Here is a 24,709-nt window from a genome sequence, read left to right as displayed (position 1 = left end):
TACAAACCTGGCCCTCCTTCCACCACTCACTGTAGGGATTTGGGTGAAGTCACATGTTCTTGTGCATGTGAATTATTTTGCACATCAGTTGCACTAAGGGTGCTACACGATCATGCCATCTATAAATATTAAAGCAGCAGTACGGAGGCATACATTACAAGTTTACATAGCTGAAAGCTACTACCGGCCTCACTGAAACCCCAGCGATTCATCACAGGAAACTGCTTAGCCGTTCTACTACTAACTGTAGTAGTGACAGACAATTCTGCTCAATAATGCATGAGAAGAAAGCTACTGAACAACCCATCAGTCCCCCCAAAAGCTAGATCTGGGCTAGTCTAAGGAAAAGTATAAAACACCATGGGGACAGTTTTACCGAACTTTGGATTTCATTTTCCCCCCCTTAATATTGTCATTTTTTTCTATGGTTTTGGGAGAATGCCTCACCCCAATTCTTATTAAAATACATTACATGCACTGCAATAGGACGGGTTCATACAGTGTACAAGTCATTTGTGAAAACACAGCCAACTTAGACAAACCAGGTCTAAAATGTGTAAGGACATTCATGACACATTGCTGAATAAGGCTGCTCCCAGGAGTTCAGTATGACATTTTAGTAATACAAAAAAAAAATAGTCTGGAACGGATAAGGGGTATCAATTATTTTATTTTATTTTTATAGTTTATATTCTACTTTTCTGCACTTCTCAGTGGATTACATTCAGATACTGTAGGTATTTTCCTATCCCCAGAGAGCTTATAATCTAAGTTTGTTCCTGAGGAAATGGAGGGTGACGTGACTTACCCAAAGTCACAAGGGGCAGCAGTGGGATCTGAGCCCTGATTCGAAGCCCACTGTTCTACTCCTCAACGCATTATTTACCGCTCAATTGAGCAAAATCATATTTGGGACTTGGGTTACAGTTTTCTTGAAAGGTTTGCCTTTTGTTCCTTTTATTCTTGATATTTCAAATGCTTCATTCCTTCTAATCCTTCCATGATCCATTACTAGATGGTATCACATACCTTACGGAACCGATTGCCTGTAGCATATACAGTAGTTGCAGTGTGGTAATAAAGCAAGTTTGCTTATCTGTAAGCAGGGTTCTCCTTAGATAGCAGGATGAATTAGCCATAACTCCTAGGTGATGTCTTCCAATGGTGCTCACACGGAACCAGCTCTCTCAGAGCTCAGTACGCGTGTTCCTCAGTCTCTTTCAGAGCACAAGCGACTCTCCAGGGAGGCAGGCAGGTATTAACTATGGCTGATTCATCCTGCTGTTTATTAAGAACACTGTTTACAGGCCAGCAAACTTGCTTTCTCCATTGACAAGCAGGCACGAATTAGCCATAAAATACAGAGAGTCGCACTGTGGAGAAAATACTTAAAGATAGCCTGGCCTAATCAAAAGTAGACCATTGGGTAAACAGGCTGCATAGAAATGCTTGTTCCAAGTTTCTATCTCTACCAAACATGTTGTCCAGACAGTAGTGGGATGTGAAGGTGTGAACAGATGACCAATTAACAGCTTTGCAAATGTCTTCAATGGAAGTGGCCCTGAGATGAGCCATTGAAGTTGCCATGGCTTGATGAACCTGGACTGTCTGGACTCTGTTAATTAGCCAGCAATCAACAGTGTGCAATACAATCTGCTGGCCAAGTGAACACAGTTTGTTTGGTAACTGCTCTTCCCAGTCTATAGGAATGAAAGGACATGGACAATTGATAAGCCTGACTGTGAGGTTGAGTCCTCTTTAGGTAATGCACCAGCACTCTCATAGTCCAAAGACTGAAAAGCCCATTTTTCTTGAAAAGAATGTAGGTAGCACAATAGCTTGATTACTGTAAAATGCAGATAAAACGGAAAATGCGGAAGGCATTTGGGGTGAGTTTGTAGAATCACTCCAGTATGAAAAAAATGAAAGTATGGTGAATCAGAAACCAGAGTATGTAGTTCACTTATCCTTCATGGCAAAGTGACAGTCACGAGAAACAAAGCTTTGCCAGGTGAGAAACTCCACAGACTTGAGAGATTTCATGAGTTGAGCTAGAACTGCACTGAGGTCCCAAGGCGTGCTACTACAGTCCTTTCATGAATTTTGATAATAAAGGGTAGCGAGAGGCTGAAGCCCCTTCCACCTTGACAGATGAGAGAGATATGGACACCAAACTTGCTGTGGCCAGGCTGGTGCTATGAGGATTATCCCCACCTTGTTTTGAAGGACTTCATGAACAGTCCTGGTGATTAGAGGAATCAGTGGATATGCATAGAGCAGATCAACATTCCAGTCTGTAGCTGCTTGGAGCAGAACTTCAAGTCGATTGCCAGCCTTCCTCAGCGACTGAACAATTCCTGGCTCCAAGGACCAGTCATGCGGTTGTAATACTCTGCTAAGGCTGTCTGCCAACATGTTTTGGATTCTGAGAAGATAGGCTGCAGGAAATGGGTAGCATGATGTCTTGCCCATGAAAAAAACTCAGAAGGCTTTCTAGTAGAAGGCATAAGAGTCTCTACATACTTGTGTGTATATGAGGCACACGGCAACTTGGTGGGTCCATGTGAGGCAAGATTCTCTTTCCTGTGAGCCAAGAATACAGCGCTTGGCTAACAGCTCCATGTAGTTGATTTGAAGGCTCCTTACCCAGTAAAAATGTTGCTTTGTTAATATATAAGGTTTGGGGGTAACCTGCATGGAGTGGCAGTTACGTAAAAACATAAGATATGCCATACTGGGTCAGACCAAGGGTCCATCAAGCCCAGTATCCTGCTTCCAACAGTGGGCAATCCAAGTCATAAGTACCTAGCAAGTACCCAAACAATAAATAGAAGCAAAAGCCTACAATGCCTGGTATACCCAGGTGGTCTCCCATCCAAGTATTAACCAGGCCCAACCCTGCTTCCAAGATGAGACAAGATCAGCACATTCAGGGTGCTACTATTGCTTATTAATTAATAGCAGTTTATGGATTTTTTCCTCTAGGAACTTATCCAAACTTTTTTAAAACCCAGTTTCACTAACTGCTGTAACCACATCCTCTGGCAATGAATTCCAGAGCTTATTACCATAAGAAACTCACTGGGCAGACTGGATGCCATCAATACTATATTACTATGAAGTGACTCTCTACTGGGCCCCCTGCAATCCTTGTGTGTTCTTGACCCACAGGTAATGCACCTCTTACTTCTTGGTGGAGGGGTTGGTAGACAATCACTTGGCATTGTTTAAAGCACAGCAAGAGACCCACCTTGGAACTTCTGGATTCAACCATCACTGAAAGGATGCTCTCATCTTGGGGGTCCCAAAGATTTTTTTTTTTTTTTAGATATGCCATACTGGGTCAACCCAAAGGTCTATCAAGCCCAATATCCTGTGTCCAACAGTGACCAACCAAGTCACAAGTACCTGGCAAGTACCCAGATATTAAATGAATAGATCCCAAGCTACTAATCCTTATTGCTCTAGGAACTTATCCAAACCTTTTTTAAACCCAGTTACACTAACTGCTGTAACCACATCCTCTGGCAATGGAATTCTAGAGCTTAACTATGCACTGAGTGAAAAATATTTTTTTTTTATTTGTTTTGATATGAGCTACTTGCTAACTTCATGGAGTACCCCTAGTCCTTGTATTTATCCAAAAGAGTAAATAAGAGATTCATATTTACCCATTCAAGTCCTTTCATGATTTTGTAGACCTCTATCATATCTCCTCCCCTCAGCTGTCTCTTCTCCAAGCTGAACAGCCCTAACCTCTTCATCCTTTCCTCATAGGGGAGCCATTCCATCCCCTTTATCATTTTGGTTGCTCTTCTCTGTACTTTCTCCAGTGCAACTATATGTTTTTTGAGATGTGGGGACCAGAACTGCACACAGTATTCAAGGTGCAGTCTCACCATGGAGTGATACAGAGGCATTATGACATCCATCATTTTATTCACCATTCCCTTCCTAGTAACCCCTAACATTGTTTGCTTTTTTGATTGCCACAGCACACTGCACTGATGATTTCAATATATTATCCACTATGATGCCTAGATCTCTTTCCTGGGTGGTAACTCCTAATGTGGAACCTAACATTGTGTAACCACAGCAAGGGTTATTTTTCCCTTATAAGCAACACCTTGCACTTGTCCACATTAAATTTCATCTGCCATTTGGATGCCCAATCTTTCAGTCTCACAAGGTCTTCCTGCAATTTATCACAATCCGTTTGAGATTTAAGTACTCTGTATAATTTTGTGTCATCTGCAAATTTAAACATCTCACTCTTCATACCACTTTCCAGATCATTTATAAATATATTAAAAAGCACTATCTTAGGACAGATCCTTGAGGCACTCCACTGTTTACCTTTTTCCACTGTGAAAACAGACCATTTAATCCTACTCTCTGTTTCCTGTCTTTTAACTAGTTTGCAATCCACAAAAAGATGTCGCCTCCTATCCCACGACTTTTTAGTTTTCTTAGAAGCCTCTCATGAGGGACTTTGTCAAATGCTTTCTGAAAATCCAAATACACCACATCTATATCAGTTCATCTTTCTCCACGTTTATTTACCCCTTCATAAAAATGTAGATTTGTGAGTCAAGGCTTCCCTTGGGTAAATCTATGCTGGCTGTGCCCCATTAAACCATATCTATCTAAATATTATGTGATTTTATTCTTTATAACAATTTCCACGATTTTTCCTGGCACTGAAGTCAGACTCCCCTGGAGCCCATTTTAAATATAGAGGTGACATTGGCCACCCTCCAGTCTTCAGGTACAATGGACGATTTTAATGATAGATTAAAAAATTTTACTAATAGGTCTGAAATTTCATTTTTGAGTTCTTTCAGAACCCTGGGATGTATACCATCCGGTCCACGTGATTTACTACTCTTCAGTTTGTCAATCTGGCCTACCACATCTTCCAGGTTCACCGTAATTTGGTTCAGTTCATCTGAATCATCACCCTTGAAAACCATTTCCCAGAATGGATATCTCCCCAACATCCTCTTCAGTAAACACCGAAGCAAAGAATTTGTTTAGTCTTTCTGCAATGGCTTTATTTTCCCTAAGTGCCCCTTTAACCCCTCGATCATTTAACGGTCTAACCGACTCTCTTGCAGGCCTTCTGCTTTGGATATATTTAAAAATGTTTTTATTATGAATTTTTGCCTCTCCTGTTCGGTCTCTGCAAGTCCAGTATAAGACTCAATCTTGGGGATTAGGAATCCCTGGCCATACTTCTAAGAAGGGACAGGCTTGACTGCCTTCTGCGTAAAGAGTGACTCCACCTCCAGGTGGCAAGATTGAGAAGTGTTGGGGCTGCAGACTGAAACGTGTTGGGTCAGATTTTCAGAACCCACCGGTTCTCGGTGACAAGGAACAATTCTAGAAGGAAGGACTGAACCCCCTTCCCCACTGGAGGAGGTGGGGAGTTGGGTCTTAAAGTCTTCACAAACTGGACCTAGTTTTAGGTTGCATCTGCTGGTTAGCCTTTGGCTAATGCCTTTTCCTCTGATAATCTCAAGTGGGCAGCTGCTGATGTTAAAGAGTGATAGGAGCTCAATAATGTTGAAAAAAGCAGAAAGAATGCCTTCTAAAGAAAGGATTCTTGCAGGAAAAATACTGGCATTGCGCAAGAGATGATTGGTTCCACACACAGCTGATGACTGTAAAGTGTATTGGTGTTCCTTGAACTTTGTCACCAAATAAGTTGTCCCCTGTACAGGGTACATCCATAAGATGAGCGTGCATGTCCTCTTGGAGGCCATGTGCTTGCAGCTACATAAGCCTTCAGGCTCCTGTGGAAGTGGCCAAAGTCCTGGTGCAGTGTCAAAGTTTTGTAAATAGAACGGATAAGGTGCATCTCGCATTCCTCCCCTGCTTGATGGAAGTCCGCCTTCTCTGGGGTCTGATGATTCCATCAAAAACTTTAACTTTTACAAATATTCATGAAAATACTATATATAAAAATCCCCAAAAGACCTTTCTCCCACAAGCACGTCCAATACTTTTGGGTCTTTTCCAGGAGGTATGTTGGAATGATAATGAGAGCATTTAGCTGGCCAATCCAGGTCACAAGTACCTGGCAAGTACCCAAACAGTAGACAGACTCCATCACCATGGAGCGGCACAGTTGTTGGACCACCCCAAATCCTGGGGCAGCCTGGACCCTATATTTTAGTTCCAGTTTCTAGGCCACTGGAAGACACATTGCCAAAATCTATCACATCTTGATCTGCAGATCCTTGGAGTTTGTGAAATGGGATAACTACAGAGTCTGTTGGAGGTTCAGGAATTGAAGATGCCCAAAATACATCTGTTCTTGGGTCCTTTTCTTTCCTGACACTGATTGGCAGTGTCTTTGCCAACTTATCCAAAATTGGAATAGCAGAGATTCTCCAGAGGTGAGGTAAGCCTCAACCGGGGGTGGGGGAACAACACTAAGCCATGACCCCAACAATGAAGAGGGTTACTAAAGAGAAGGGGGTTTGAGGGGGAAATGTCTAGTAGAAACTCCAAGTGAACTTTTTTTCACTATTTCCCCTTCTGCTTCATAAAGGGACACCCCTGGAGGAGGAGAATCCATCATCTCCTGGTGAGGATTTACTCCTAATGCTGGAAACTCTTGAGGAGAAATATGCTCTGGTGTGGGACTTTGGGCAGTCACACTATGTGGGAAAATTTCCTCTATCTTGAACAGAAAAGGTTCCAATCCCCTTCTCTGGTTTTCAGGGTTTAAGGAGGCAAAGAAATACTTCACTAGCTCCAACAGCAGAGTTCCCACTGGCTAGAGGAGCCTCTGCGCCAGAACTGGAGACATTCTCATCAGAAACCCAGTAAAGGTTGACTGCAAAGCAGAGGGAGAACATTGTGTCGTAGCAGCAGCAACTGGTTCTGAGATGCTCCACACAGGTTGCATTAATAATTTCCAACAGTGCCTTGGTCCATGAAAGGAACCAACAGCATCTCCTTCTGTGCATTAGAGAGACTCTTGGGCTTACTCGCCAAAATGCTCCATTCTGACATAATTGACGGCACTTTGGCATGCTATGCAAAGTGTGATGACTGTGCTCTAGAAAGCAAGCTGAGTGCCAATGACAAAGATAGCACCCTGGACAGCCTTAGAACCGGGTATAATGAAGGATGATAGGACCTGAGTTGATAAGACTATCGCCTAACTTGGCTGTCAACCGCCTTGCAGCCTTGCGCCAACAGTGTCAATCTTTTCTTCAGCTCTAACAGTTAGGCCACGAAAGGGAGCACTTAAGCAGTAAAAAGTACTAAGGCCAAAATCTGGGTTACATCCATGTAGTAGCTTGGATGAAGTAATACTGAGGGGCTCAGAGGCACTGGGTGTTCTTGGGAACTCCCACGCATGCTGAGTAAAGTTTTTAATGAGCTCTGAGAGTTGAGTCTGTATTGGTGCAGTTGGATAACATCACCCACATATTATGACTGAGTCATGCCTGCTTGTCGACAAGGAAAATGTTTGTGCAATCGCAACAGTATTCATGTCCAAAATTGCAATATATTTAAAATTTTTATATATCGCACTTTCAAACAGACTTGATCAGGGTGGCTTACAATATGATATTCACAATGTTAAATAAAAGTTAACAATACAAAATAGTAATTAAAATAAAAATAAACAAAAGCAAACCTACAGTATAACAAAAGACATGGCTCAAAATAAGAGTGACGATAAAAACTAAGGTACTAACCTGAACTATCAAAAGCTTTTTTTTTTTTTTTTTTTTTTTTTTTAAAGAGATAGGTTTTTAAGTTCTTTAAGAACTCAATAATATCTGATGTTAGATGGAGGGAGTCAGGTAAAGCATTCCAAAGGGTCGGTCTAGCAATCAAGAAAGCACGCTTTCTGGTAAGGTCAAGTCTAGCAATTTTCATGGTAGGAATATCTCGAAGATTTTTATTTGCTGAACGGAGGTGACTGTTGGGTTTATAAATGGGAAGTATTAAAAATAACCAGATAAAAGATGAATTGTGTATCAAGTTGTAAATCATAATAAGAATTTTATATTGTATACATAAAGATATAGGTAACCAGTGCAAAGAGTGGAGGATAGGTGTGATGTGTTGCGATGAGTAGAATTCATTAAAATATATCTCACACATATCAAGGTACAAACATTGGTATTCGGTGAACATGTTGCAACACTACTCTCGGAGCTGAAACAAAATTATTTCACTATAATTCTGTCTTTCTAAAGTGCTACCACTTATGCGTGACCTCTAGACCAGTGGTGCCTTGAGACCTACTTGCGCTAGCAGCAGGTAAAGTATGGAAAATGGGCATTGCTAGGGTCTTAAAAGATCCAGGGTATAGGTCCTTCCCACCACTCCCCTCCACTGAGACTTTGATAATTTAACTGAAGACACAGGGTACATGGGATACAGGCTTAGCTGCCTGACTTGTTCCACTTCTTTATCCGATCTCCTCAACACCATCCTGAATTCTCTCCACCATTCAGCTCCCCTTCTCTTATACCTATTTCCCAGCCCAACTCACTCACAAGTTTCCACTGACCCCCCCAATCCTCACATTGTCTTTAAGTTCCTACTCTCCCCACCCCCCAATTCCCGCCTCTTCCCCCCCCCCCAATCCTCATGTCCTCACTCTCCCCTGAACCTCAATTCTCCACTACACTCACCCAACAATGGGGGGCAAAGCAGAGCTAGGATATTTCTCCTTACAACTCACCATATATAATATATATATATTCAAATTATGTTGTCACCTCAGTAACAGTAGCACAGCAACCCTCCACTGCCAGATACATTGCGAAATAACACAAAACCCTGAAAAACAGAGAGACCTCAGAAGCCATATAGCACTAACTCCCAGGACTCAAAACAGCAACAATCTTACCTATGAAAAGAAAGCACTGCAAAAAGGACTCTGGGCCTTTATAGGACACCACTTATTGGAGAAACAAAAGAAGTCAGACTACTATAGGATCCCGAAACCAAAACCACACATAGCAGAATCCCACTCCTTTGTCACACATGCAGAAGACACTTACACTTAATTCGGAATCAACTAGAAACAGAAAAATGCTGACAAAACCTAAAATGGAAACCCTGGGAAGCCAGACTCTGGCATGCAGCACAACTCAAGAGAAAGAGAAAGAGAAATTGAGTTCCTCCTATGCTGATCAAAATACAAAAATATAAGATATGCACATCCCCAAAGCTGACATATTCCAATCACTAAAAATTGAAAATTAAAACATTTTTCTACCTTTTTTGAGCTTTTTATTTTTGTAATCAGGGTGGTCCTGGTCTCTCTTTATAACTTTTCTCTTGTTGGTCTTTAAGGTCCTTTTCATTTCCAAATTCTTCTCTCCTGTCTTCTTCCCTTTCTTCCCTATATTTGTCTCTGATATTGATCTTTCCCTTTAATCTTTCTCTATTACTTTTTCTTCTCTGCTTCTCTATCCTCTTATAGCTAGACTTCACCTCTCCTCCTTCCCCTTTTTTATTCTCCAGTCCTGAATCTCCCTCTTTTCACCTTTTACCTACCTACCATTCTCACCCCCGTCCCCAGTCCACCAATTCCCCCTTACAAAAGAACATAAGAAGTTTCCATACTGGATCAAGACCAAGGATCCATCAAGCTCAGTATCCTGTTTCCAGCAGTGGCCAATCCAGGTCACAAGTACCCAAACAGTAGACAGATCCCATGCTGCTAACACCCAGAAGTAAGTAGTGGCTTTCACCAAGTCTTCCTGGTTAATAACAGTTTATGGACTTCTCCAGGAACTTGTCCAAAACATTTTTAAACCCAACTACGTTAACTGCCTGTACCACATCCTCTGGCAATGAATTCCAGAGCTTATTTGTGCATTGAGTGAAACATTTTTTTCCGATTTGTTTTCAATGTGCTACTTAGTAACTTCATGGCGTGTCTCCTAGTCCTTGTATTATCCGAAAGAGTAAATAACCAATTCACATTTACTCATTCTAGTCCTCATGATTTTATAGATCTCTGTAATATCTCCCCCCCTCTTCTCCAAGCTGCCTCTTCTCCAAGCTGAACAGCCATAACATCTTTAGCCTTTCCTCATAGGGGAGATGTTCAATCCCCTTTATTATTTTGCCTGCCCTTTTCTGTCCAGTTCAACTATGTTTTCTCTTTTAGATGCTGCATCAGAACTGCATACAATACTCTAGGTGAGATCTCACCATAGAGCAATACAGAGGTATTGTGACATTCTCCATTCCTTTCCTATTAAATCCTAACATTATGTTTGCTTTTTTGACCACTGGCTACTTTGAGCCAAGGATCTCAAAGTATTCTCCAAGTTGACACCCAGACCTTTAAAGCTTGGTAACTCCTAATATGAAACCTTACCATATTAGTGTGAATTACTTTTCACTATCTGCATCACTTTATACTTGTCCACATTAAATTCCATCTGCCATTTGGATGCCCGGGTCTCCTAGCTTCTCCTTCCCAGTCTTCTATTCCTCCCCCCCCCCCCCTCCTTTACCCACTTCCCTAGTCCCATATTTCCTCTGCTGTTCACACTCCTCCTCAGCCCTGATATGTGTGCCTGAGTTTGAAACCAACATGGAGACTATGGCTCACCCAGAATCCTTTGCTGCCTTGGCCTGCTTGCTGTTCTGACCATGGGAACCTTAACTGCCCTATTGACCCTGATTTGGAGAAATTATAGGAGACATCTGGACCGCAGCAGGAGATGTCAAAAACGTATGATGGAAGATCATGGACTCACAAAAAAGCAGAAGGAAAAGGTTAGCATTTCACAGACTAATGTTCCAGCTAAAGTGGTACCAGCGAAACCAGAGTCTTGGATACCTCCCTGAGGGTGAAAACCTGATAGGACAAAGGACTAACAAGATTGATGTGAACATCAGGCAAGTGGGCCTCAATTTGGGAGGGGGATGAGGGTAACTTAGGTTTAATTTATCTTGTTTTGACACAAGAAACGTACATGATCCTCCCATAGATTCAAGCACTTTGGGGATTGAAACTGTCTGTGTTATCTATAAAAAGAAGGCTTTACTAATGTATGGGGAGAGACACAGAGTAGTGCTTCTCTGCAGAGAGAACTGCGACTCTGTTCCTCCCAAAATGAAATTTCTGACCTATTGGTTAAAATTTGTAATCTATCATTAAAATCATCCATTGTACCTGAAGACTGGAGGGTGGCCAATGTAACCCCAATATTTAAAAAAGGCTCCAGGGGCGATCCGGGTAACTATAGACCAGTGAGCCTAACTTCAGTGCCGGGAAAAATAGTGGAAACTATCCTCAAGATCAAAATTGTAGAGCATATAGAAAGACATGATTTAATGGAACACAGTCAACACGGATTTACCCAAGGGAAGTCTTGCCTAACAAATCTGCTTCATTTTTTTGAAGAGGTTAATAAACATGTGGATAAAAGTGAACCGGTAGATGTAGTGTATTTGCATTTTCAGAAGGTGTTTGACAAAGTCCCTCGTGAGAGGCTTCTACGAAAACTAAAAAGTCATGGGATAGGAGGCGATGTCCTTTCGTGGATTACAAACTGGTTAAAAGACAGGAAACAGAGAGTAGGACTAAATGGTCAATTTTCTCAGTGGAAAAGGGTAAACCGTGGAGTGCCTCAGGGATCTGTACTTGGACCAGTGCTTTTCAATATATATATAAATGATCTGGAAAGGAATACGACGAGTGACGTTATCAAATTTGCGGATGATACAAAATTATTCAGAGTAGTTAAATCACAAGCAGACTGTGATACATTACAGAGGACCTTGCATTAAGCCACATCTAACCCTTACTCTAATATAGGATGATTGGCTCGGAAGGCAGGAGTAGCAGGGCTCCATGCTGCCTGCTTTCCAGGTCTATCGGCATTGCAGACCTGAAGCCTCCACTACAGAGCATGCACAGTGCTGCCAGTCCCTTGCTCCTACTTGCACGCTTCCTGTTTCAAAATGGAAGCATGCCAGTATGATGAAGGGGCCCAGGGGATTAGCAGCTCTGCACATGCTCTCTGTCCCCATGGCCCGCAGTGCAGTGAAGGCTCTGTGTCTGTGCTGCTGACTGCACAGAGCGCAGTTCAATGAGGAAGGGATTTTTTTTTTTTTTTTTTTTACTGCAGCGACAGACTCAGGGCACAGGCTCATGTGCCAGGCCTAATGACTGCCTGGTGGAAAAGCTGTGGAAATAACAGAGCTATCTGTATACAGCTGGTAGTGGGCTTAATGTTCTTTATCCAGTTCTGTTCAGTGGCAGTTTCATTATTTGGAAAGCTAAATAAGTGAGTTTCCCAGGGGGGAAATAACTTTCCCAGTGTACTGTCATTCTGAAATCAAAGATCAGGAGGGAGCTCTGCCCTTTAATTTGCATCCCTGAATGTTGCCAACATACTAAATCTCTGCTGCAGGTGGACACAAATCCTAGAACAGTTGCTGGATGCCATTACTCACACTGAATTTTGGGACCAGTTTGTATATGACTGGAAACAAGATACTAGAATAGCTGCCATTCATGAGCTGCAGCTTTGGGAATCAGTGTGATTTTAGATTCTGACTTGTACTCTGCCTTTTTAAAGTCAGTTTTACAGAAGAAATCTTTGGTTCAGTGTGCTGCGGCAGTCAAAAAAGCAAACAGCATGTTGGGAATTATTAGAAAGGGAATGATGAATAAAACGGAAAATGTCATAATGCCTCTGTATGGCTCCATGGTGAGATCGCACCTTGAATACCGTGTACAATTCTGGTCGCCGCATCTCAAAAAAGATATAATTGCGATGGAGAAGGTACAGAGAAGGGCTACCAAAATGATAAGGGGAATGGAACAGCTCCCCTATGAGGAAAGACTAAAGAGGTTAGGACTTTTCAGCTTGGAGAAGAGACGGCTGAGGGGGGATATGATAGAGGTGTTTAAAATCATGAGAGGTCTAGAACGGGTAGATGTGAATCGGTTATTTACTCTTTCGGATAGTAGAAAGACTAGGGGGCACTCCATGAAGTTAGCATGGGGCACATTTAAAACTAATCGGAGAAAGTTCTTTTTTACTCAACGCACAATTAAACTCTGGAATTTGTTGCCAGACGATGTGGTCAGTGCAGTTAGTATAGCTGTGTTTAAAAAAGGATTGGATAAGTTCTTGGAGGAGAAATCCATTACCTGCTATTAAGTTCTCTTAGAGAATAGCCACTGCCATTAGCAATGGTAACATGGAATAGACTTAGTTTTTGGGTACTTGCCAGGTTCTTGTGGCCTGGATTGGCCACTGTTGGAAACAGGATGCTGGGCTTGATGGACCCTTGGTCTGACCCAGTATGGCATGTTCTCATGTTCTTAAGAAATACAAACAAGTTATCAGTGATACCTTTTATTGGGCTAACAATGTTTATGACTAACTTTTGAGACCTCTGCAGCCTTCATCACATTAGTACTTCTGTTTTATAGAAGTTAGTCTTTTTTTTTGTATTATTTATGCCTTTATACAATACAAAAGTAAATTTAAGGAATACAGATACTTTCACAATCAAATAACATTATAATGTTAATACACATCATTATTCCTATCTGTATATTAAGAAGTAATCCCCAAGAAGAGAAGTGCAACAATAAGCGGTTAAAGGTAAACTAGGAAGATAACTCCCCATGAACAAATGAAACAAGAAATAGCACCCAGAATATATTTACTTTGCCTCAGAGAATCGAGAAAATTTCGTAATTGAGAAATTTCATAAAATATATATTTCTGATTCTGACGGAGTATCTCACACCTACACGGGAATTTTAGTATCATTTCCCCCCCCCATACTTTCTACTTCAGATTTTAATACTAAAAATTTCCTCCTCCTCTCCTGCGTTAATCTAGAAAAGTCGGGATAGATCCAAACTTTATCCCCATGAAAAATGTCCATTCTTTTCCACATGTAGAGACGAAAGACTGCGTCTCTGTCAGAAGCAAAAGCGACATGCAATGTTGATCTAGAAGCTATAGTTGTTTCTGTAGTAGCTTCAATAATTGCAGACAAATTTAATGAAGGCACCCCTGGTTTATCCTGTGAGGATATAGTGCCTCTTGTAGAAATATACGAAATCTTAGAGATAGGCGGCATAGCTTGTTGCGGCATCTTTAGAATTTGACTTAAATATTCTTTGAACATGTCGTGATATTAAAGCATGCCTGGGAAATTTCAATATCCTAAGGTTTAAATATTTTAATGAATTTTCAATGGCCTCAAGCCTTTTATCATACAATATCTCAGTTTTTGTAAGTCTTTGATGGCAACTTTCCAGCTTGATCATTCTCACTTCCATGTGCTGTCTTCTTCCTTTTTCAGATTTTATAATAGAAGTCTCAATATCAGTAAAACGCTGATTTGAATCCATTGTTATTTTGGTTAAATTAACAATTGCTGCCTCTAACGATTTAACAGCGGACCAGAGGGAGTCTAACCTGATCTCTGTTGGTGTTTCCAATTGCAAGGAAATGTTTCTTCCAGATCTCAATTCCCCTTTTCCCTCTTTAGCCTGGTCTCCTCCTCTCATCCCCTCTTCAACTATATGCAAATCTAGAATATCAGGAGAAATTAGTTGAGATGGAGGAGGAGTGCTCAGGGCACCGGAACTTAAAGATGTTTCAGCTGGAAGAACAGGCATCCGCTCTATACCTAGTTCTTCAATGGCCCTTTTCTCCGGTTCATTACCAGGTGCTGGTGAGAAAAAGGCAGGTATCTGAAGCTGGGAAGGCTCAGACAGGGGGGAGGATGTAATCACCTCCCTAATTTTTACCTTCCTTTTAGTGTGAGGCAGGACTATGAGGAAAATTCAAAAATAAAGTAGACCTCAGATTCCGGAACACTCTTCTCACAACAATCTCAAATCAATCAACTTTCTACCTGGGTGGAGATTTCAGAGCGAAGAAGTAAGGAAATAAAAAGAAGTTCTTTACTCACATTTTTTTTTTTTTTTTTTTTTTTTTTAAAAAGAGGTGGAGTCCAGATCCCTGGAGTTTTCTTTAGGCAAATCTCCAACAAAGCCGCGTGCCCCTTTGGCGTGCGCGGCTTTGGCAACGCACCAGTGGCGTCAAAGTGCCGCAGGGGCTGGCTTTTAAACTCTAGCCAGTCGCCCCTTGATGACGTTGGCGTTTGCGGAACTGTTCACTGTAGATTCATTGGGGGCCAGGAAAGACCACCTCACCCCTTCCTTGCCGTCAGCAGGTAATTTAAATCAGGAATCCGGCGCTTCCTTGCTCCTCCACCTCAGTAAAACGCCGCAGGGGGCTGGCTTTTAAACTCTAGCCAGTTGCTCCTTGATGACGTCAGTGTTTGCGGAAAAGTTCGCTGAAGGTTCGTTGGGGGCCAGGAAAGACCACCTCACCCCTTCCTTGCCGTCAGCAGGTAATTTAAATCAGGAATCTGGCGCTTCCTCGCTCCTCCACCTCCTAGAAGTTAGAGTCTTAGCTTAGACTCAGTTTAGTTTTTTGGCAGGAAGAGAGTAAGGCAACAATACAGCCCCAGGACTCACCTGAACTAACTTGCTGGACTGAGCTCGATACACTACCTGTGGTAAATCCACCCTTTTAACTCGATTGTGGAAAGTAAAGTTACAATTATACTGATTCAGTTTATGCACCATACCCTACATGGCAGCACAGTTTGTGCACACCAAAATCTGGATCTGTTTATATCCTCTCCCAGTTTAGCTCAGTCATTGCAGCAACAATTCTCAGTCAGGGGCCGTGCAGCAGGACTCCTCTTGGAATCCTACCATCCTGGGCCCTAATCCAACCACTAGGTGCCACTGCTGCACGAGGAGTGTGATTCCCTCTACCCCCAGGGTCTGTGAAGGAGCAGTTAACATTTTTAAACTGGTAATACAGGATTGCCACTAGTGCATGTACTTTTGAAATACAGAACAGTATACACAGGGTATAAAATAATTTTGAAAAAGAAAGGCACATCCTTTTAATGCAGAATCTGTATTCTATGATGTACCTATAAAGAAACACCTACTTCAGCTAGTGTGTAACAAAGCATCATTATAAGAATCAGGGTGCCAGAAGGTGCAGCTGTATAATCATAACAGAGTAATATTCTCTTTGCTAGCACATTAAGCAGGCTTCATGAAAAGCAGGCCTTGACAGTTTGTGCCTGCAGGGATCTTACAGCTATTAAGAGTTGAGAATTTCAGAACCAGCTAAGAAAAAGGTTCAGTGATTCATATTCAATCCTTTAGCCCGCTGATAACCTAAGAAATATTCTTCCTGCAGTAACATTACACAAAAGGGAGATAACAGCACACACACATTGGGGAGATAGCATTACACAAAAAGGTCACTGTTCAAAGGTAGGTATGGCTCTGTCATGATAATTGCTCTCCATGGTCATGATCTCAAATTTGCTTCTGAAGCTTCAGAAGAAACCCCCCCAACCCTAGAGGCATGTGGCAGTGTGCTGAGGTAGGAATCTGTATTTCAGTCTTTTCATGGAACTTTGCCTTTAATAACAATAAAAATCCCACTCATACAAGTGCCATTGAGTCAACTGTCTTCTGCAGATATGCCGATCTGTGCTGATTCCTGAATCTTTACAAGCTAACTGTATGGTCCACACTGTTTTGTTTCCCATTTTTTGCTTCCTCTTATTTGAAGCTATTGTATGGACATCATCAATGAGGCATCTTAAAATGCTTGTGTGTTTGCTGGGTGAAAGCCACAGGTGTCTTGGCTAGCACAGTTTATCCTTTAAATATCCCTGGCTAGGCATGCTCCTCTCCACTTGGCATGCATATTTCAAAATGTTCTGGAATATCAAATATTCAGGCTCATCTGGAGAATCACAAATTGTACATGTTACTAAGTGTCATGTCAATAATGACAGGAAAGAGGATAAAGATGACAAAAGAACAAGTTCCTCATTTGATAAAGAAAAAGGAATAGAATTTCTAAAATTCAAATAAAGGTATTCTTCTGTAGCTGCCACAGACTGTGCAAAAGAAACAGAAGAACGGCCCCAAAATTAATTCTCATTGGTAGCTACTGTGTCTTCAACTCAAAGAAATAATTTAGGGAAGCTAATTAAACTACCATTCTTTTGCCCATCTGATTCAAAATTCAGAGTTTTCCATTTTGGAACAAGTAAACCCTATTCCTCTCCAGCTGGAATTTTTAGAATCCTTTGCAAAGACTTCGTACCTCCACCAAATTCCAACACATCTAAAAAATGGACATCCTGCGCCACACGCCTTTCCTAGCTCTAACAGAGCCCCACTGAACTGCTGCGTGTGTACTCAACCCAACGTGTTCCACGTGGCCAATCACTCACAGTGCCAAGAACTGAAAATCAGTGGATGCAGAAAGGCCAAGATCAACTTAGGAGGATGTTTTTGCATTAAGTTGAGCAAAGAGTGTTTGCTTTTCAAACTTCCAACCCACATCATTCATTCACCCTTCTTCCGTCCCTTAATGCATTTATTCTGTCTTCCTGACTTAACATTATGTACCTCCACTTTATTTTTCCTGTTGTACTGGCCTGCCTACCTATAACACGTAACAACTGAGAAAGAGACCTGGGGAGGCTGCCAATTACAGGATCTGCTATAAAAAGATAAACTAATTGGGTCATGTGACACTCATGGTTAACTTCACAGTGAATTGCTGCGTCTGACCTATATTTCAATTTTCTGGAAATCAAATATGAAAATCTTATATATGCTCATCAAGAGTCAGAACTAATAGCAACTAGTTTTATTTTTTGATCTGGCAGTTTTCTCCCACAATTTTGGGTTTCCAGCTCAATGAAATTAGGGCTGGGATTAGGTATATGAGCCTTCATTCCCAAGGAGAAATTAATATTTACCTGATCATTTCCTTTTCTTTAATGCAGATAGGTGGGATCCACATCTCTGGGTTATGCAGCTCTCCGAGCAGATGGAGACAGAACAAAGCTGATTTCACGGTATATGTACCCCTGCACCGACATCAGCCTGCCAGTATGCTCTGCAAAAGCCAACTGTGGACAAACTAACACAACTTGATTATTAACAGATAACCACTCAAGCACTCAGCCAACAGAAACCTCTGAGCTCAGACAAAGAGTGCAATAACACTAGTTTAGGTATTGGATTGACACTTACCAGTAACCCCTGGAACACGCAGACACACAGGAGGGCAATAGAACAACCATCTGGCAGCCAAGGGTGGGAAGGTGGATCCATCTATCTTCATTAAAGAAAAGGAAATTATGAGATAAGTAGTAATTTCTCCTTTCTTAGCAGTCAGATAAGTGGAGCCACACCAGTGGGATGTCCAAAGCTACTCCGAAACAGTGTGGGAGGCTGCCCATGATCCGATCAATACTGCATGTGCGAAGGCTGCGTCCCCCAGGCCTGCACATCCAGGCGGTAATGCCTGGAAAAGGTGTGTAAGGAGGACCATGCCGCAGTTCAGCAAATCGTGACGGGAGACTGTAGCCTGCCCCTGACCGGGTGGTCCAGCATCTTGGGTACGGGCGGCTGGCTTATGCTCCCTATGATCAGTCAAAACCCCATCCCAGGATTTGGCTGGGGTACCGGTTGGGGTTTGAGAGCTCGCTGCTACCTGAGATGGCTGTGGGAGCTCATCCTTTGTGCATGGGCATGAGGAGCCAGAGGATAGTACTTCCTCTGGCAGTAGAAAGACCTCCTCTGATCCTGTCTCACAGTCCTCCTGGCTAAGGGACGGTCCGAAGTGCTGGCAGAGAGATGCTGGAGGATCTCACGGTGATACTGCAACTAGGCCACTGCATCCCTCATCTTGCATCCAAAGAGATTCTCTTGTGCACTCTTCTCCACAGGGATGCTTTGGGGGCATCCCGGCAAGCGCTGGCACTGACCTGAGCCCAGCATTGTGCATAGAAGGCGACCGGTGCCAATGCTTCCTTGGTTATCCTTGGTACTCAGCCCAGTCTTTCCCCAGTGCCAAAGTCGATGACAAACCCGATGTCCTCGACCTGGAAGAGACCTGGAAGAGACTGACAGAGGTTGATCCCTGGCACCCTTATCCGCCAGCAGCATCGATGAAGCGGTCAGCCCTGCCAATGTTGATGGCTCGGTATCCATCAGTGCGACTCCATGGTTCTTCAGCATCGATGACTTGGACTTCTTCATCCCAAAGAGCTTTTCCATCTTGTTGAGGTGAGCACGACATCCCTTTGGGTTTATTTGGTTGCACAAGAGGCACTCCTAGACGTCATGCGATGCCACCAGGCAGAGGATACACACATCATGTGGGTCCATAATGGACATAGTCCTCAGGCGCTGAGGGCATCGACGGAAACCCAACAAGGCCATTACAATACGAACTGAATGGGGCAAAAAATGAATGCAGAATTGGCGGGCGATCAATGCTGGCAGGCACCAAGCCACTGCCTCCACAGGGAGACAGAAGCGAAAGAAAACGTACCAAACCGCCAAAAAACCTCACTGAGACACTATAGGAAACCGGAGAGGGACAAGCACCAAAAAAGACACACAAAAAAGAAAAACTGTCTGTAGAAAAGTTTTCCAGCAATTTTATTTTTAGAAAAAAAGCCACACGCTCAAGTAACTGCGAGGCGAAAGCTTCACAGAAAAAAAAAAAAAGAGACTGAAGAGGGACTCCATGTGGATGCATGGTATAGAGCATACTCAGTGTACTTAGTCAAAGTTCTGACAAGTTTACTGAGCCGTGCTCCATCTCATGATGTCACCCATGTGTGAGGACTATCATCCTGTTCATCCTAGGAGAAAAAATTCAGTGCCATTTGTAATGATGTCTTATATCTAGTATAATATCTACAAAGCTTTGATGGTCTAAACCAGTGGTTCTCAACCCTGTCCTGGGGACCCCCCCCAGCCAGTCGGGTTTTCAGGATATCCACAATGAATATGCATGAGAGAACATTTGCATATACTGCCTCCATAACATGCACATTTTCTCTCATGCATATTCATTGTGGATATCCTGAAAACCTGACTGGCTTGGGGGGTCCCCAGGACAGGGTTGAGAACCACTGGTCTAAACTGTCTCCTTTGCAAAGCAAATATCAGCACAGTGATTAAAAGTTGAAGAATCCCCGTCTCTAAATGCTTGTCCCTCCCGACGCAGCCAGGTTTGGCGAAACACGAGTCCGTGTCGGGGGACCCTTCTTAAATTCTGTGCTTGTCTAAGCAATGGAGCTGCCGATGTAAAAATAAAAATAAACCTTTGATGCCTACCTTCACACATCTTAATCTCCCCCCTCTCCCCCCAATGCAACGCAGACTTTTCCACCCAGACCCTCCTTTGCAATTATAGTAAATTTGGCTTCCAATTTTGAGACTCCCCAACCCTTCATCCCTCCTTTAACTCCCATTGTTATCCCTGTCAAATTCTATTCCTGACACCCTTACCACTCGTTTTAAAGCTCGCAATCAAAATTAACGTTACACTGTATTTCGTTGTATTGTATTTCGTTGCATCAGACACAGTTTTTGTTAAATGATTTTTGTTTTTTTAGTATCAATCTCAGTTAATGTTAAAATGTAAAATAGTACGACCTCTAGTCTTACTATTCCAACTGTTGCGATGTGAACCGATGTGATGTACGCCAACGAATGTCGGTATATAAAAGCAAATAAATAAATAAAATAAATATGACTCACACTTCTCAATCCTGCACATTTTAATGTAATATAATTAGGACTTCTGATTATAGGTTTTAATCAATAAACCCTGATAAAACACCCCCAATGCAAACAAACAAAAAAAGGTGTTTATTAGATAAACACTGGAAAAACATCACTTCCCCTAGTACTCCCTCACCCCTCCCTTGCCCAGCCTGGATCCTCACGTTGCTTTTGTGCCTTTCCCATGCTAACAACTCCTGAGCTGCATAAATGTATGCATTTGATTCAACTGGAAAAGGAACCCAACAATGGCGCCTGCGCCACAAAAACACTGATTTTTGCTACTTCCACAGAACTCCTAATTAGCTGAAAAATAAACCCCTAAATTTACAATCTATACACTCCTACAATGAGAAGTTCAAAACGGGAGTCCTGCATATCTATTCCTGATTCAATTTTGCTTCTCATAGTTGATCACGGCACTACAAGGATTACGCAGAACAGCTAAAACGTCTGAGACTCACTTTATTATTAAAATACTCAAAGTGAGAAAGAATAAATAGTTACAACAAACTCATAATCACCACCACCAAGGTCTCATGGCATTCCTGAAAGAATCAACTATCAGATTTTTGGCACTGCACATGAAAAGAAGAAAAACAGTACTGAAATGGTTAACAGTACTCAGGGCCAGCTCTAGGCTAACCAGCACCCTGTGCAAAAACTGAAATTAGCGCTCCTCCCCCCCCCTAAAAAAATATCCCCCATCCCCACCACTCCCAGTGCTGGCCTTAGAAATATAGAAATACACATTCTCTAGATCAGGGCTTCCCAAACCTGTCCTGGGGACCCCACAGCCAGTCGGGTTTTCAGAACATCCACAATGAATAGGCAGGAGATAAAGTTGTATATACCGAGTCTCATGATATGCAAATTTATCTCAGGCATATTCATTGTGGATATCCTGAAAACCCAACTGGCTCTAGGGTCCCCAGGACGGGTTTGGGAACGCCTTCTCTAGATAAGGAAATGCTGCATCTACAGAATAAAAAGGACTTTTTTTTCATTTTCGATTAATCATCATCAGCAGAACTGAGCCAAAATATCTCCAAAATTTCAAATATTGTCTAAATAACCAAGTATATCTCTAGATTATGCATACCTTGGCCTAACAGTTAACTATATCCGTCAACTAGGCTGTAAGACATTACAAAAAATCTCCTAAGGGCCCTATATGCAATAGAGGAAGCCTGGCCAGTTTTAATCGCTCAGCAAAACTATTTTAAAGTTATCTGACAGCTTTGCATCAATGATTTTAGAAAATGGATATGAGATCTTATTTAGATATTTAACACCTCATAGATTACACAAAATATAGGTGTCAGTTAACTGCTGGAGACAAATACAGAATAGAGAGACAGCAAAGCTGAAATAGAAACGTGCAGACAAAAACTGAACTGGAAATCACAACAAGCCAGACACTATATGCAATGCAACATTACCATTCCTCAGAAAATATCAAATAATAAAATCAATGAATTATAGTCGTAAAACTATACTAATAAAATGAATATTTCAAAATATCTAATGCACAAAACATCCAATCATTTAAAATTTCCCAAAACAATAAATATCTCAAAACAGCAGGGAGAATACTATGGAAGCAGCTAACAAAACCTGTCTAGAGTTTTTGGATAAGTTGAGAAAATGTCACCTAATATGCTTTTTTTCTAACATTCTTCTAAGGAATTATTTTTTAAAGTACGCACCCCGGTCCAAATCAAGACTTAGAAAAGATTCATGTAGGAAGATACAGTCCCCAACAAAAATAACCAGATCCTGTGTTTAAAAGAAAAAAGATGGCTCTTATAAGAGAAGCATCTCTCAGAAATCTTGCATAAACTCCTTCTCTGCAGCATTTCAGGAGGGCTCACACTCTGAGTGCCGCATCATTTCACTAAGCATGAGCCTCATTATACTTTTTCCGACATCTCTCTTTCATAAACTATCTTATGAAAGCTGTGCACATGGTGAATCATTAGAGCTGAAGTTATGCCAACTGGCCCTGTTGCTCAAAGTTCAGACTTATGGTAATACAAGTACGTGCTACCATGTGTCCAGTGTGTGTGTCTGTGTGTGTGTATTATTCTATAAAACAGCAGTGAAAGATTTTACAAACATTAGAAAAACAATCACAGAAATGGTAAGAGATACCCGGCATCTACAGTAGCTTAACTGGAATCAGTCTCTGCTGGGATTCTGGCACAGAGAGCCTTCACTCTTTGGGACTACTTGATTTGTATAATTCCTCCTCTATAAACCAGCCACTGCAGAGACGCTCCTCGGTCCAGGGCCACAGATCCCAACTTTCTTGAGAGCCTTGGACGTATGCACCCTTCTTCCTATCCATAGCTGTGCAATGGCTGCAATCCCCTTCCTCCAAGGGTTGAGAATACGCTTTCCCCGCATCCCCGGTCCCTGCCAGGCTGAGGAGGAAGTGGTAGCCTAGTTATGGAGCCCAGGTCCTTCCACACGGCAGTGACAGCACTGCTCCTAGGCCAGAGGGCTGTCCAAACAAGCAGCTGCATCAAAATGTTGCATTCTTAACTGCATTGCCCGAGAATGCAATCGTTTTGCTCTGTACAGTTGTGTGCAAACTTTTCAGCACTCCTGGTCAAAGAATCTCAAGCTGACATAACCGCTACATAGTACAAAGTAACACAATTTGTAATGCAAAATGATTTGATACTAATAGATGGAAAATGATAAAGTGAATACGGCACGTGCAGGGTGCCTAAACTTTTGCATACAACTGTAAATGCTTTCTGAAAATAGCAACAAGATGAAGGGCAGTCATTCTTCTGGTACATGAATGGCCATTTTGAAAACACGTAAGCGCTGGTTAATCAAATATTTCCAATTGTTCTCATGTGCAGTGTGTTCGGAGTAGAAGTACCGTAATTAATTGCTTTGTACTTAATCTCCATGCTACATAAAAGCTATTATGCAGTATGAGAGGAATACATTTTTCTACAATATGTATATGCTTTAAAAAAAAAAAAAAGGGAGCAAGGTATAATTGGAGAAATCTTTTTCAGACAAATACTACCATTAGTTTTGATGGATCATGGGCACTGATCAGTGACCAGAACAGTTTTCAAAAGCAAAAACGGCTTAACCTAATTCTTTAGCATATTTCAGACATTTGAAAAGCGCTATTAATTTGGATGTGGCAGACGGCCGGTCTGGCCAGTACAAGAGCTGTCCAGTTCATGGTGCTGAGACTGTTTATTAGCCATTCTTGTTTACATCTAAAACGTTTAATTGCCTTAACAGAAAAAGTAATGAGGGATGGAGTTTGAAGAGTTTTAATTTTCCTGTTCTAGGGATAAACCTGTTGGATTCAGTCAAGACTCTGCTATTCATAGCGATTTTCTTAAAATAAAAAAAAATAAAAAAATCATGTAGGTAATGCAGTTAAACCCAACTCATGAAAAGGACTGTTTCCAAGACTATAAAATCAAATCAAAATAGGATACTTACAGTTCTATTAAATCTTCTTAATAATAAATCTATTTTACATTTCGCTCTGCACAGATGACTTCAATCATTGCTGTTTCAGAGGAGCAGTACCCCTGTTTCTCTATAATTTATTTCTATTACATTACAGAAGGCTAGAATCAATTAATGTTTAAAAAAAATGGTCTCACATCCCTACATATTACTTAAATGATGCAAGTAGTTTATAATGACTATAGTAAAGCAAGGATTTAGTTTTTAAATCCAAAATTGTCTTTGTACCAAAAAATGCCAATGTGCACTGAAGGTGCATAGCAGACTTTTGTAAAATGCAGGTGCAATTTAAAATGAATGTAAACTCGTGCAAAACAACATTATATGCGTGCATATATCGGACACCACTTGCTAAAGTATTCCCTTTTATAGAGGACGTACATCTCAAGCTTCCCTTCAAAGGAGGGAAAGCAAGGGAACTAATTCTACAGACACTGATTAATATCTCCCACACATTTATCCAGGAACATACACGAAGAAGGACTTTATGCCAAATATTATTTAACCTCAGGGCCT

The 24,709-nt window shown here is 41.7% G+C and overlaps 1 protein-coding gene across 2 annotated transcripts in view; it reads right to left on the bottom strand.

The window, feature by feature from the left end:
• Positions 1-24,709, bottom strand: part of TDP1 (tyrosyl-DNA phosphodiesterase 1) — a 298,041-nt gene that overhangs the window by 24,497 nt on the left and 248,835 nt on the right. The window lies entirely within an intron of this gene.

The sequence above is a fragment of the Rhinatrema bivittatum genome, chromosome 4, assembly GCF_901001135.1.
Source record: "Rhinatrema bivittatum chromosome 4, aRhiBiv1.1, whole genome shotgun sequence".
Lineage (NCBI taxonomy): Eukaryota > Metazoa > Chordata > Amphibia > Gymnophiona > Rhinatrematidae > Rhinatrema > Rhinatrema bivittatum.
The sequence above is the reverse complement of the archived record's forward strand: the minus strand, read 5'-3'. Positions and strand labels throughout refer to the sequence as shown.